This window comes from Prionailurus viverrinus, chromosome A2 (genome assembly GCF_022837055.1).
Source record: "Prionailurus viverrinus isolate Anna chromosome A2, UM_Priviv_1.0, whole genome shotgun sequence".
NCBI classification, from domain to species: Eukaryota; Metazoa; Chordata; class Mammalia; order Carnivora; family Felidae; genus Prionailurus; species Prionailurus viverrinus.
In genome coordinates, this window is record NC_062562.1 from 94,003,121 (window position 1) to 94,018,635 (window position 15,515).

The following is a 15,515-nucleotide window of genomic DNA, read 5'->3' on the forward strand; positions in this document are numbered from 1 at the left end:
CTATCAGAATGGCATAAAGGGACACCCCAGGGCTGGAAAATGTAAGAAATTATTCTCCTGATGTGGATGAATTGTCCCAAGCCCCTAGAAACTATGATGTGCTGTCCTGACCACTGTGCCACCAACAAGGAGGGTCTGCCCCATCCCAAAGGGTTAGAGTAGATGGAGGGGAAAATGTAGTTTTATTATAAAGGCAGAAATATGGGCCACAGAGTAGAAGATTACAACCAAAAGTCCATATCAAGAAAAGAAACAGGAAAACGTGAACTCAGAAAAAGGTTTACGTAGAGCAAATAGCTCTATACACTTGGCATATACTGTATTATAGCATAGTGTAACAATTGATGTACACAATAATGATCGTGAATCATCAATAACTTTAAGTATGCTCCATATTCTTTATCTAATTAGACAGAGATGTTGAATACTTTGCAGTGCTCTCATCATCTGGAAAAGTCTTATGAACATAATCATTTGCAACAATAACAGATAAATGAAATGTTGCATTAATCAAATAAAACGTTTTGCCTAACTCAATGTGAATGTACTAGGAATTTAAATAGAGGGTTCAAAAAGTGGTGGAGTTGTCAGGGAAGATTCCAAGAAGCTGGTAGTTAGTGCCTGTATTCTTCTTGGACTAGTTGGGAATAAGCAGAAGGGAGGATGAAATTCCAGAACAAAGGAACACCACTATTAAAGGTGTGCAAGAATGAATATATATGGCATGTTGGTGAAGCCATACAGAGATCAGTCTGGAGAAAAATCAATTTGATAGTTAACAATTTAGCCAGAATGTAAGAAGACACTTAAAAGCCACAGGAGAAATTTAGTTCTAACAAAACATGAAATAGTCACTCACTGAGCTTCTGAGCTAGAAGCAATCCGATGAATGCAGTATTTAAGCATGCTTGTCTTTGTGTGTTTGTTGTTTGCTTGTTTGTCATCATTTGTTTTCAAGAAGACAGTGAATTAATTAGTCTGCAAACAAGGAAACAAGTCATCAGGTTCTTGGTATCACCCAGCCATCAAGTTCTCAGGACATGACTGGAAAATGATCTTTCCTTTCTTCCTTAAGTGTGTACCAATACATGAAGTAATCCTGTGAGAAGAGTTTTATCATCTAAACAGCCTCGAAACTTATGTGAAGAAACAAAAGTTAATTATTAAGAGAGCAAAAAGAGTTTTGAGTCATGACTTACCTGGGCAAAATCATTGTTTTTCATGGTGTTCAAGGAAAAAACTTGAGTTTTCATGAAATGATTTTTAGGTTATAGTTTTTGTTTTTGTTTTTGTTCTTGTTTTTGTTTTTTATCACAACACTACTCTGAAACTAAATTTTAGGGCTTTTTGAGTATTACACAATAGTGTTGAAATACCAACTTCTAGAGTAAAAGCAAACATATCACATTAAACTTTGATGAGCCTTCCAGAAATGATCCTACCATAAAATCATTTTCTAGGGGCACCTGGGTGGCTCAGTTGGTTAGGCATCTGACTCCTGATTTCAGCTCAGGTCATGATCTCACAGTTTGTGAAATCAAGCCCTGCATGAGACTCTGCGCTGTAAGCACAGAACCTGCTTGGGATTCTCTCCCTTTCTTTCTCTCTGCTGCTCCTCCACTTGTTCTTTCTCTCAAAAATAAATAAATAAATATGAAAATTTTTTTTTAATTTTTTTTTTCAACATTTATTTATTTTTGGGACAGAGAGAGACAGAGCATGAACGGGGGAGGGGCAGAGAGAGAGGGAGACACAGAATCGGAAACAGGCTCCAGGCTCTGAGCCATCAGCCCAGAGCCCGACGCGGGGCTTGAACTCACGAACCGTGAGATCGTGACCTGGCTGAAGTCGGACGCTTAACCGACTGCGCCACCCAGGCGCCCCTGAAAAATTTTTTTAAATCATTTTCTAAAGAAAGGGAAATATCCTGAATCCTGATCTGAGATATATTGACAAAGGAAGTCTTCATTCTCATTTTTTTTCTGGAAATCAGGAAAATAAAATTTAATAATTCATACTGATGTTGCATTCACATAGAGAAACCACAAATATACCGATAGGTCTCTTTGTCCATGGCTAGTAAAATAGCTGATAAGAATAGAACCCATTGAAACTACAGCCCACATCAAGATCCCTGTTTAAAGAAAATGCACAACATGGGATATACATCTATTTCACAAAGATATCATAAAGTCTTAGAAAAAAAAGGAAGAAGGTTTTTTTTTTATTTTAAGAGCCTAAGGCTACATATGATAAATTATTTTCCTAACGAAGTGGTTTTATACTCGCTGAGTTTTATTAACAGCTTTAGAAGAGAGAATAAAGACAACTCTGTTAACATAATTGTTTCCTTTTTTTCCCCACATGGCTATTTGTTTTCATAAATAGATAAAATACCAAAGGTTCCCAACCTAGGTCTAATTGCCAGAGAAAAAGTGACTGAAGCAGGAAAGTACTAACGATTGTTTTCTCCCAGCACTTTCTAACCTACAAAGGTTCTGACTTCTGAACTTCCCACATCCACTGCTCCTCAGTGTCAAGTTGCTAGATTGGACTTTTTATACATCAGTGGATATGGGGAAAATAAGAGGTGCTGTTAAGAGGAGATACTCAAGTATCTAAATACTCATTAAAATCCTCATTTGTAAACTGTAACTCCCTCAACAGAAATCACTGGCCATCTGTTGGGCTTAATGAACTGCCAATAAAAACTATTTTGATCTTAATTGGACTTCAACATGAATGTTTCTTAGGAACAAACAAATTACAAGTTTCTCTAAATGCCAATTTTCCCCATTGTTGCCTTTTCAGTGACTTTTCATTAAACCGCGGCTATTGATTTATCAAATCAGTAATACATAATAGGCTTCTTAATTTCTCTATTTCTCTAATTTCTCCTTTTCCCCATATTTTTGATTACTGGCAAATTCAGGAGTTATCTAAAACCTGCTGGACAGCCTCAGTAAAACTCCTCGAAGTTGTTCCCCACCCCTGCTGAAAAGAAAAATAAACATTTGTCTCTTTCTTCTCAATAAATAAAACATAAAAGAGGAAAGACATTTCATCTTCTTCTTTCTAAGGATGGAACCTTAAAAAATAAACTGGAGTAGAATTTGCCCACCTATGCTAATAATGTTATCACTACAATTTCTCCTAGTTTGAGAAAAACCAAAAGGCCTATCTTTCCACTCAATTTAATTTGTCAAATATTCATGAAGTGTCTCCACACAAAAAATATTTTTCTAAACATTGTGGGAGATCTTGAAAATGGTGACATACCTTTCTACCTTACCTGTGGTAAATAAGACATGTTAACGACAAAACAGTTATTTCAAGGCTGACTGTGTCAAGGGAAGGCATTCAAAAAGTTACATGAATGGTTCAAAAGGTAAAAAAAAAAATCACCTTCATTTGAAGAAAACCAGAAAATAATACATACTGTCACCAAGGTTCTTTGATAAGTGACTCCAGATCAGTTTCTTTAACCAAAGAACACTCTCAATTAAAAAAATAATAATAAAAGTGAATACTAATTATTAACGATCAATTTATCAGTTGAGAGCAAGATCTAGAGAACTTGGATCAAGGGGCAGGCAAGTTTTGCTAAGACTAAAGTGAAGAGGAAAGGTTTGGCCAATTTAAGGGGTTATAGTGACAAATCTTCAGCATTGAAGGATGTAGTTTGAAATGATATAAAAGGGTTGAACTGTCAAATCGCATTTACAAGGATCAGAGAAGTTATTCAGAATTAAACCATACAGACAATTTCAAGGAGACAGGAAATCATGAGAAAAGAGAAGGGTGGAGAAGTCTGGGATAGCCAATACCACTCCCCAGATCCTTTTGTGGCTGTGTTAGTATCTGCTCTGGTCTAGATTTAATACATGAGCTATAAGTGTTACATGCAGAAGCATTGCTTATATTTAAAAAAGGTATTTCTGTCCTGAAACATCTCCAGTTTTATACACAGATGATTACATAGCTTGTGTTCCAGGTAGCCATGCCCCATAAATTCACATATTTCCAGGTTTTATGTAAGCAATCCTAGACCACATACATGTACTAAAGTACTCATGTGTGAGAATTCTTCTGCTAGTAAATAACATTACTGTGTTTGCCAGGAGTTCTATCTTACAATGTTTACAAAGGCTTTTTATATATCTTTCCTTCCAGTGGCATCTCACAGCTAAAGGAGAAAATGACTTGCAGGGCTGAGATTAACATCTTCCTTTCTGGCCCACACTCTGACATCACCAAGGATCCTTTTGACACATATTTCTCAGGTATCTTTTTTATTATTTGTCTTACAATATTGTTTTGTCTTACAATATTTTATACAGAATAAGTCTACTAACATCCTGACAACTACCATAATTTCAGTTCATCCAATGAAGAATACAAATTTCCTCTACAAAGCATGTATTGTAGCCATGTTTCTTTTTTTTTTTAATTTTTTAACGTTTATTTATTTTTGAGACAGAGAGAGACAGAGCATGAATGGGGGAGGGTCAGAGAGAGAGGGAGACACAGAATCTGAAACAGGCTCCAGGCTCTGAGTTGTCAGGACAGAGGCTGACGAGGGGCTCGAACTCACGGACTGCAAGATCATGACCTGAGCCAAAGTCGAACACCCAACTGACTGAGCCACCCAGGCGCCCCTGTAGCCATGTTTCTTCACAGATCTTTTCATATTCTCTTACAAATCTGATTACTCTTCTTCCACTATCACCTGTGGTTATTTGAACCAGTTTATGTTTTAATGAAGGTATTTAATTGTGTGTGTAATTATTTCTAAAATAAGCCTAAATTCACTCATATTTCTGACCAATTTGTTTCCAGACATATCTTCTGTGGGCTTCAGATCAACCTCCCAAAATATTTTCTTTTTTTTTTTAATTTTTTTTAACGTTTATTTATTTTTGAGACAGAGAGAGACAGAGTGTGAACAGGGGAGGGGCAGAGAGAGAGGAAGACACAGAATCTGAAACAGGCTCCAGGCTCTGAGCTGTCAGCACAGAGCCCCACGCGGGGCTCGAACTCACAGACCGTGAGATCATGACCTGAGCCGAGGTCGGACGCTTAACCGACTGAGCCACCCAGGCGCCCCCCAAAATATTTTCTAATAACAATATAATTTCATCAATTAACTAGTCATCTGTTACACTATACAGCTTTGGCAGAAAGATTAAAGTTACATTTAACACACTATGAAATGAGTTAAAATTACAGTGTCATTCTCCATTTCTTTACAACAGAAACAACATTTTCCATGTATCACACATTCCCAATAATTGGGATGGTGACTTAGAAGGCATTATTTGGGGGGCATTCTAGATTCCATTTGGTTTTTGATATAACCATATCCTAGATACCAGTATACAGGTATTTACAGATACAGATTGCCATGTGTCATTTTCTAACATCACTTCTCACCTTAGGTAGGTATTCACAGTAAGTTCATCATCTGTCCTAACCAAACCAATTACAAAAGGAAGACAAATTCATTTTGTATCCATCATGCCTGAGTCATTAGAAAACAATGATAAAAGCCCCTCTGTCCAGTGACAACCTGCCATAATTTAGGATTATCATTTTATTTCCATAAGTGTACTGTCCCAACCCACACCAGTGTGGGGACAGTGGCACTTAAAAACATCAGATTCAGTACTGACTAGAATATCTGATAGTCCTTCCTTGGTGAGGCACAAACCCTCTCCTATTGTCAATGATTATGGTGCTCTGACTGAATAATTAATTTATTTATTTACTTATAGCTTTAGTATCCTCTCTACAGTGATTTCTGAAAGAGAGCTCCCTCTGGTGTCACTGTTTGGGTTAACAAGTTCTTTTCATTATCAAGATGATCATCCAGGAACATTATTTCAAACTGAATCAATACTCAAAGCCATCTCCTAAAATCTCTACAGAACATCTGGAGCGGCAAAGCCACTGCTTATTAAGCTGCCATATATGTTGCAGCCATTTGACAAGTATGATATGTTTTTTCAATTTAGAAATACAGTCTACAGTGAAAAATATTATGTGATCACATGAGGCTCTCAGTGACGGTATATATTCTACCCTCAAATACAGCTTCATCTAAGTATACCATACTGGCTCCCATAAACATCCTCTGTGTACTTCCAGAATGGACTTGCTGGTAATATTGGATCACTGGGTTCCATTTCAACTTTCTTTAAATGTGTTATGTGCACATTTACATTTGATATGCTCAAAGGGACAAATCAAGCTCTAATATACTTGGCAGGAGGCAGCAATCTACTTTCCATCATATCCAGGCAGCTGTTGTGGCAATGCATCACCACGACTTATGCCCAAACAGAAGGCTGAAGTTTAGCATTTCTACCCAATAAGATTCATTTTCACAGGCCAACTGAGAAATAATCACAGTGGTAAGCACAACCTGTAAACAATGAACAGAATGAGAGCTGTGGTTAGCTGGAAGAAGTTGATTCATAAGTTGTTTTCCTTTAGAAAAAATGGATCAAGATTTTTCCCAGCATCCACCATTAGTCAGCATCAGACCTGAGAGAGATAGCTAAGTGTATTACTCTCTTGTTCTTACTGCATTCCTCCTTTGCATGGTGCCCCACCTCTGTTTGCTATGATATCGCCCTGTTTCCATTTATTAACCTGTTTGCAACCCATCCTTTTCCCCATGGTTGGGTTTTCTGGCTCACATATATTGTTTAACCATGCATAGCATTGGCAATAACAGAATAATTCTTATTGCTTCTCCTTGGATCACTCCCTGGAATAATTTGTCAATCCATAAAATCTCCTCCATTCAACAGTACCTAGATTTTAAAAATTGTAAGAATCCATGACAATAATTAAAGACTCTATTACAGACCTATCACTAACATTTTCCTTTTCATAGCTTAAGAGAAATAGGATGGGAGGAAAGAATAATGAGTCAAATGAGACTATTCCAATAAGAACAGGCAAAAGTGCAAGTGCCAAATCTCAACCTATTTCAGCTTTGCTCAGGAACAAACTTTATTAAAATAATAGCTCAATTTTCATTTTCATTTTACTGAAAGTTTATGAAGTTTCTTTTCTCATATAAATTTGATTGATTATGAAATAAATATGTAGGTAGGTTAGGATAAAACATTGAACTCTATTTCTCCTGGAATTCTAGAGCAGACATATGTATCCTATGAGATTTCTGGAAGAACTTTCTTGTATAAAGAGGTTCCAGGGGTGCCTTGGTGGCTCGGTCGGTTGGGCTTCCGACTTCAGCTCAGGTCACGATCTCACTGTCCGTGGGTTCGAGCCCCGTGTCGGGCTCTGGGCTGATGGCTCAGAGCCTGAAGCCTGTTTCAGATTCTGTGTCTCCCACTCTCTCTGACCCTCCCCCGTTCATGCTCTGTCTCTCTCTGTCTCAAAAATAAATAAATGTTAAAAAAAATTTTTTTTAAAGAGGTTCCAAAGTAGAAGATGAGGAACAGGAATAAAACTATGATTCTGGGAGTTGAGACTCTGCAGTCCTCACCTAGACTTTGAATTGAAGTGCTGGGAAGCTCTGGGCAAATCACTTGCAGTCTCGGTGTTTGTTTTCCATTTGGAATTATGATGGACCAGAATTTTACTGGATTATTTGCTATATTTCGGAAGATAGTCACCCTTGATAAATCAAGTCCCAACTCCTTAGCAAAGTACACAAGATACTTCACAATCTGCCTCCAACTAATGCTCCCTTTTGAATCTGGCAAACTTTTTCTGTAAAGGGCCAGAGAGTAAATATTTTCACCTTTGCAGGCCACATTGTCTCTGTCCTAACAACATAAGTCTGACATGTTCGTGCAAAAACAGCCATACACAATATGTAAACAAATGAGCATGGTCACATTCTGAGCAAACTTTACTTATGGACACTGAAATGTCAATTTCATCTAATTTTCACATGTCACAAAATATTATTCTTCTTTTGATTTTGCCAGCCATTTTGCACAGCTAATGGGCCAGACAAAAATAGGTAGTGTGCTAGATTTGGCTGGCAAGCCATAGTCTGCCAGCCCCTAATGTGTGCTGCTTACACCGTACAGAATGTCTCACCACTTCCCAAATAAAGTATTTTCAAGGTTCATTGCTGTTACACATCTTTGGTTCCACACCCTTGTTCTCTCCTGGTGAATTCCTACAGGACCATCAGAACTTGCTCATGTATTGTGTTCCTCCCCAAATCTTCTCCTACAATCTTCTCATCTTGATAAGTGGCTGCTTCAAACATTCAGTGACTTAACCCAGTTCACTCTTGACTCTTTCCCCCACATCTTACATCTAATCCATGAGTAAATCTTTCTAGTACTGTCTTGAAAAATACATCCCAAATCCTACATTTCTGTCCATGATAGTCTGTGACACCATTATCTCTCATCTGATCTATCTGAACCCCTTCCCTTCAGAGGTGAGAAGAAAATACAGAAGCCATAGTGTTTTTCAACATAGAAGTTGGAGTGGTTCCATAAAAATGTAAGTCAGAATATTTATTCTTCTGCTCAGAACCCTCCAGTGGCCTCCTATTTCACTCCAAACAAAAGCAAAAGTCTCACACAGCCTATAAACTCCACATGGAATAAAAATCTCCACTTATTATCCCTCTGATCTCATCCCCTGCTACTGGTCCCTCCAATCACTCAGACCTTCCACAGAGTTGCCTGATTATTCCTGGAAAATGCTGCACAGGCTCCTGCCTCAGGACATTTTTACTTGCCGTTTCCTCATGCCTGAAATGCCTTCCTACAGCTATTTGCAAGGATCACTCACCTGCTTCAGGTCTTTGCTAAAATTGAAACTTCTCGGAGGACATTTCTAAATTCTCTATTCAAAATTTCACACTCCACTACCCCGGAACTTTTAAATCCTCCTTCCTGGTTCATTTGCTCCATCATACTTATACTATTTGATATAGAATATGTTTTACTTTGTGGTTTATCACCTGTCTCTCTCCACCAGAATATAAGCTTCAGGAGATCAGTAAATTGTGCCTGTTTGTTCACCACAGAACCTCCATTGCTTCAAACAGCACCTAGAACTTGGTAAATTTGTTGATCACATACTATGTGCCAGATTCTACTACTGAATTCTCAACACCAAATTCTTATTTAATACCTCCATGCCTTGAGTGTCCTTTCAAAATTTATCATTACAAGATATCTGTTAAAATCAAGGGAAAACAACCAAATATGGCATGACCCACCCTAATATTGGACTTTGCTTCAGTACAAAATTTCCCACAAATACCAGTACCACATTTTTAGGGACTTCTAAGGAGGTTTCTGAATATCAGAGGCATAAAAAAATTATTGCTTTTAAGTCTTTAAATCAAAATGAAGGAATATGATGCATTTTAATGACTTTAAGACAGTGGAAGTCTTCTTTAGTTTACAATTTCTTTCTTTGGCATACTACCTCTGCTGTAATCTAAAATCTCAGCTGAGATTTTCTGCTATATTAACCCAATCTTACAAAACAGTTATCCATATGTAAAACTCCTTAATCAAACTACCCACTCATTTACTATCTCTTGAGGATGCTTTTAAAAAGCTCAGAAAGAAAGCTATTTTTCTACTATCAGGGCATACATAGCCGTTGACCCCAAACAAAGAGCTATGTGCAAACTGAAGTAAGCCTGCAGTACGGAAACAAGTTAGTGGTTTTATTTAGCAAAGTTGTTGCCTTGTACTGTACAATTCATTTGGTTAAATCATTTGTATCCATTAGATCAACAATTCTTGCTATGGGGAAAACTCGGTTATTGAACATCATTTCAATTACATTAAGTTTAACATCTCTCCAACTTTCCCCCATCCAATCCATTTGACCCAAACTAAACAATAAAGATAAAATAGCATCAAGACAAAGCAATTCAGAAGCAAAAATTCACCAAATGTCAGTAGTTAGTCACTAAATTTATACCTAATCAACTATTTTATATATAAGTAACAGAAACCAAATGTTTAGCAAAGATCAAAAGATATAAAATTGAGAAGAAATCTTAGCCAAAGAGTTACATATAAAATTTAATTTATACATACATCTATTCCAGAATTGTTACCGGTATTGAGCAATTTGAATTTCTTTAAACAATACAAACTCTCTTTTTTAGGGTAGGCCAAGGCAAGAATTGAAAAAATGCAAAAAGTTACCAAAGTCATCAAGATATCTCATCATTACTGTTTATTTGTGCAAACTTCCATTATATAACAGCAATTCTCAATACCCTCAACCTAAATTAAAATTTAAGAACCCTATCCATCACTGCTAGGGTGGGATAAATTAATATATTTAAGGGGCTTAGAACAGCATCTGGAACATACTGAATATACAATCAATGTTGGTTACTGCTGTTTGGGGCAATGAGAGCAATGGCCTCACAAACTGGAAAATGCACACCCCCTATGGATTGATATTCCAGGGCGGCTTCTCAAAGCTACAGGACAAATTCATATCTTTTCAGAATATCAGTTTTACCTGGAAGCAAAAAAAGCAAACAAGTTAAAACTTTTTAAGTAGAATATAGACGTGGATACACGAAACAGTTGAATACAGCATTCAAGTGAATATTTTAATAATAAGCTAAATTTTAAATAAATTTTCCTATTCCTGGAGAGGTTTGGGCTACAGTTACAGACTCAGTTCAATCTCTTCCTCTGAGGGACATTTTGGTGGAAAAGAAATCTTTGATAAGCACTGCTTTATGAAACAACTTCTTTGTTCCTATAGACAAATAGCACATGTCTACCCTCAATTTCCATGTAGATGAAAAGTGCACTCTTAACACCCTGCTCTAACTGTTCATGGGCCAACATTTCTTTTTACTGCCTTCTTCACCAGGAAGCTTTTCTTCCTGGGACATGTGGAAGCAAACCTGAGCTCCTCATCCTATTCATAAGTGGTCCCCTTTTATTCTTTGCATTGCAAAACCAAGACTAATGCCTACCTGCAAATTCCTAAAGTGCAGTTGTTTTTTAATATTTGATTAATAAGTTATAATTAGGAAATACTAAGTACCATGTATTTGCATCTTGATGAGAATATTGGAAAGGAGGAAATCAAAATAATGATTTTTTGTGTTCTTAAGAAGTTCTATAGAATTTAGTGTTTATGTCTTGATTACAAAACCTCTTCACAATTCACAAAATGTTCCTCAGCTCTGCCTCCCATTTAAATCTGATTAATCCAGATGACCTTGTTCTAACAGTGGGTGGTTTAGTGTGATTTATTTTTGGAAATTGCTAATGAAAACGAAAAATTTAACTTTAAAATATCTGTGTCCTAGGAAAATAAAATGTAACTTTTATGAAGCCCAAATATTTTAGAGTTATACTCAAAGCTGGTATATTTATGGCTTTCTACACTGAATTGAAAAATTTCTGAATATCCATCTCTCAGGAAATTTTAAAAATAAGTGCATCTAATACCAAAACCTGAAAATGTATATATTAAAGAAACTATAATTTTTCAAATTATCTTACAAACACCTGATATGTATATACTTAATTGTTTATATTTTTAATTTTTCTCTCTCTATGTGTGTGTGTGCATATACATATATATACACATGTATAAAGAAAAAGTTGTAAAAATCTACCAAAAAATGTAGTTTAATATATTTCCACCAGAAGAAACTAATAAATAGCTGAAGGAAGAGAGAAAATGTCCTATATTTGCTATTCTTTTTTTAACATGATAAAATACATTTATTGGCATTGAGAAAACAATATCAGTAAGAAAAAATGATAATTCTGATGTCCTCCTTTGGGAATTGTTAAAGCATTTTATAATGGGTCCCACATCATCCCTGTGAAATAGTCATTACAAACATTACATCATAATTATTGAAATAGAAATACCAAAAAATTACTCTCTTTGGCTAAAATCTGTGAAAAGTAGACTAACCCAAATAGTAAATTAGCATTAAATGATATCCTTAAACATTTTCAAGAATACAGAAAAAGAACAAAAAAGAAAGATTGCATATAGTCTTTTGGGTCTTTCACCATTCATCTGTTATTTTACAGATGATAAAGAGTTAGAAGTTAGTCCAGTAGAGAAATAAGGCCTAATTTAATTTGTATTCCCTTTATTTCTGTTTGTTGTCTGACTGATGAGACTAAGAGTTCCAGTACTAATTTAAAAAGTAATGGTGAGAGTGAGCATCCTTGTCTTGTTCCTGACCACAGGGGAAAGGCTCTCAGTTTTTCCCCATTGAGGATGATATTAGCTGTGGGCCTTTTGTATATGGCCTTTATGATGTTGAGGTATGTTCCATCTACCCCTACTTTGTTGAGGGTTTTTATTAAGAAAGGGTGCCGTATTTTGTCAAATGCTTTTTCTGCATCTATTGAGAGTATCCTGTGGTTCTTATCCTTTCTTTTATTAATGTGGTGTATCACGTTGATTGATTTGTGAATGTTGAACCAGCCCTGCATCCCAGGAATGAATCCCACTTGATCATGGTGTATAATTCTTTTAATGTACTATTGAATTCAGTTTGCTAGTATTTTGTTGAGAATTTTTGCATCCATGTTCATCAGGGATATTGGTCTGTAATTCTTTTTAGTGGGGTCTTTGTCTGGTTTTGGAATCAACATAATGCTGGCTTCATAGAATGAGTATAGGAGTTTTCCTTCCATTTCTATTTCTTGGATCCATTTAAGGAAAATAGTAATTAACTCTTCTTTAAATGTCTGGTCGAGTTCCCCTGGGAAGTCATCTGGCCCTGGACTCTTGTTTGTTGGGATATTTTTGATTACTGATTCAATTTTTTTACTGAGTCAATTTTTTTGCTGATTATGGGTCTGTTCAAATCTAGTTTTTTCTATTTCAGTTTTGGTAGTTTATATGTTTCTGGGTATTTGTCCATTTCTTCCAGATTGTCCAGTTTGCTAGCATATAATATTTCATAGTATTCTCTTATACTTATTTGTATTTCTGTGGTGTTGGTTGTGATCTCTACTCTTTCATTCATGATTTTATCAATTTGGGTCTTTTCTCTTTAAGTCTGACTAGGGGTTATCAATTTTGATCATTCTTTCAAAGAACCAGCTCTTAGTTTTGTTGATCTGTTCTACTGTGGGGTTTTTTTGTTTGTTTGTTTCTACCTCATTTATTTCTACTCTAATCTTTATTATTTCTCTCCTTCTGATGGCTTTGGGCTCTATTTGCTGTTCCTTTTCTAGCTTCTTTAGGTTTAAGGTTAAACTATATATTTGGGAGGTTTCTTGCTTCTTAAGACAGACTTGAATCACAATTTACTTTCCTCTATGGACCACCTTTACTATATCCCAAAGGGTTTGGATTGTGTTGTCATTTTCAAAGGCTTCCATGTAATTTTCTATTGCTTCTTTAACTTCCTGGTTAACCCATTCATTCTTTAGTAGGATGTTCTTTAACCTCCATGTACTTGAGGGCTTCCCAAATATTTTCTTGTGGTTGATTTCAAGTTTCATAGCATTATGCATGGTATGTCTTAATATTTTTGTGCTTGTTGAGGGCTGATTTGTGTCCCAGTATGTGACCTTTTCTGGAGAATGTTCCATATCCACTCGAGAAGAATGTGAATTCTGCTGTTTTAGGATGAAATGTTCTGTATATATCTATTAAGTCTATCCAGTTCTCTGTGTCATTCAAAGCCATTGTTTCCTTGTTGATTTTTGCTTAGATGACCTGTCCATTGCAGCAAGTGGAGTGTTGAAGTCCCCTACTATTATTGTATTGTTATCAATGAGTTTCTATATGTTTGTGATTAACTGATCTATATATTTGAGTAGTTCCACATTGGGGGCATAAATATTTATAATTGTTAGGTCTTCTTGGTGGACAGTCCACTTAATTATGATATAATGCTCTCTTCGTCTGATGTTACAGTCTTTGTTATAAAGTCTAGTTTGTCTGATATAAGTATGGCCTCTCTGGCTTTCTTTTGGCATCTTTAGCATAACAGATGGTTCTCCATCCCCTCACTTCCAATCTGCAGGTGTCTTTAGTTCTAAAATGAGTCTCTCATGGGCAGCATATAGATGAATCTTGTTTTTTTAAATCCAATATTACACTCCATGTCTTTTGAATAGAGCATTCAGTCCATTTATATTCATAGTGATTATTGAAAGATATGAATTTAGTGACATTGTGTTGTCTGTAGAGTTGGTGTTTCTCGTGATGCTTTCTGGTCCTTTCTAGTCTTTGTTGCTTTTGGTCTTATTGTTTTGTTTTTTTTTTCCTCCCCTCAGAGAGTGCACCTTAAAATTTCTTGCAGGGCTGTTTTAGTGGCCATGAACTCTTTTAGTTTTTGTTTTTCTGGGAAACTCTTTATCTCTCCTTATATTTTGAATGACAGTCTTGCTGGATAAAGAATTCTTGGCTGCATATTTTTGTGATTCAGCACGTTGAATATATCTTAAAACTCCTTTCTGGCCTTCCAACTTTCTGTGGATAGGTCTGCTGTGAACCTGATCTGTATTCCCTTATAGGTTAAGGACTTTTTTCTCTTGCTGCTTTCATAATTCTTTTCTTGTCTGTGTATTTTGTGAATTTGATGATGATATGCCTTGTTGATGGTTGATTTTTGTTGAATCTAATGGGAGTTCTCTGTGCTTCTTGGGTTTTGATGTCTGTGTCCTTCCCCAGATTAGGAAAGTTTTCCACTAATATACTCACATAAACCTTCCACCCCTTTTTCTCTCTCTTCATCTTCTGGGACTCCTATGATTCAGATGTCATTCCTTTTTAATGAGTCACTCTTCTCTAATTCTTGTATCATGCTCTTTTGCCTTAGTTTCCCTCTTTTTTTTCTGCTTCATTATTCTCCATAATTTTGTCTACTACATCGCTGATTCGCTGCTCTGCTTCATCTATCCTTGCCACTGTGGCATCCATTCAAGTTTGCATCTCAGTTATAGCATTTTTAATTTCGTCATGACTAGGTTTTATTTCTTTTATCTCCACAGAAAGTAATTCTATGTTTTTTAACCCCAACTAGTATTCTTATAATCGTGATTCTAAATTCTAGTTCAGACATCTTGCTTATATCTGTGTTGATTAAGTCCTTGGCTGTCATTTCTTTCTGTTCTTTCTTTTGGGGTGAATTTTTTATTTTGTCATTTTGGAGGGAAAAAAATTAATAAAATAAAAAATTTAAATTAAAAGATTTTAAAACGACACAAAAAACAAATAAAGGAAGCTAGATCCTGGTGTGTTTTGGTCTAGTTTTTGAAAGAAGCTCAAGAGAATAGAGAAAAAAGGGAAAGAAAAATAAGAGAAGAGGTAAGAAAATGTTTAAAATTTCGTATACAAAAAATGGCATAAAATGAAATGAAGAAAGTGAAATAGAATTTAAAAACTTTACAAAAAATGTAAAAAATTAAAATAGTAAAAAATTTAAAGGTAATAAAAAAACATAAAATAAAAATAAAATTTTCTCTTTCTGTATCCAAGTTAAAAAAAGAAAAGAAAAAAACAAAACAAAAAACAAATAGATGGATCAG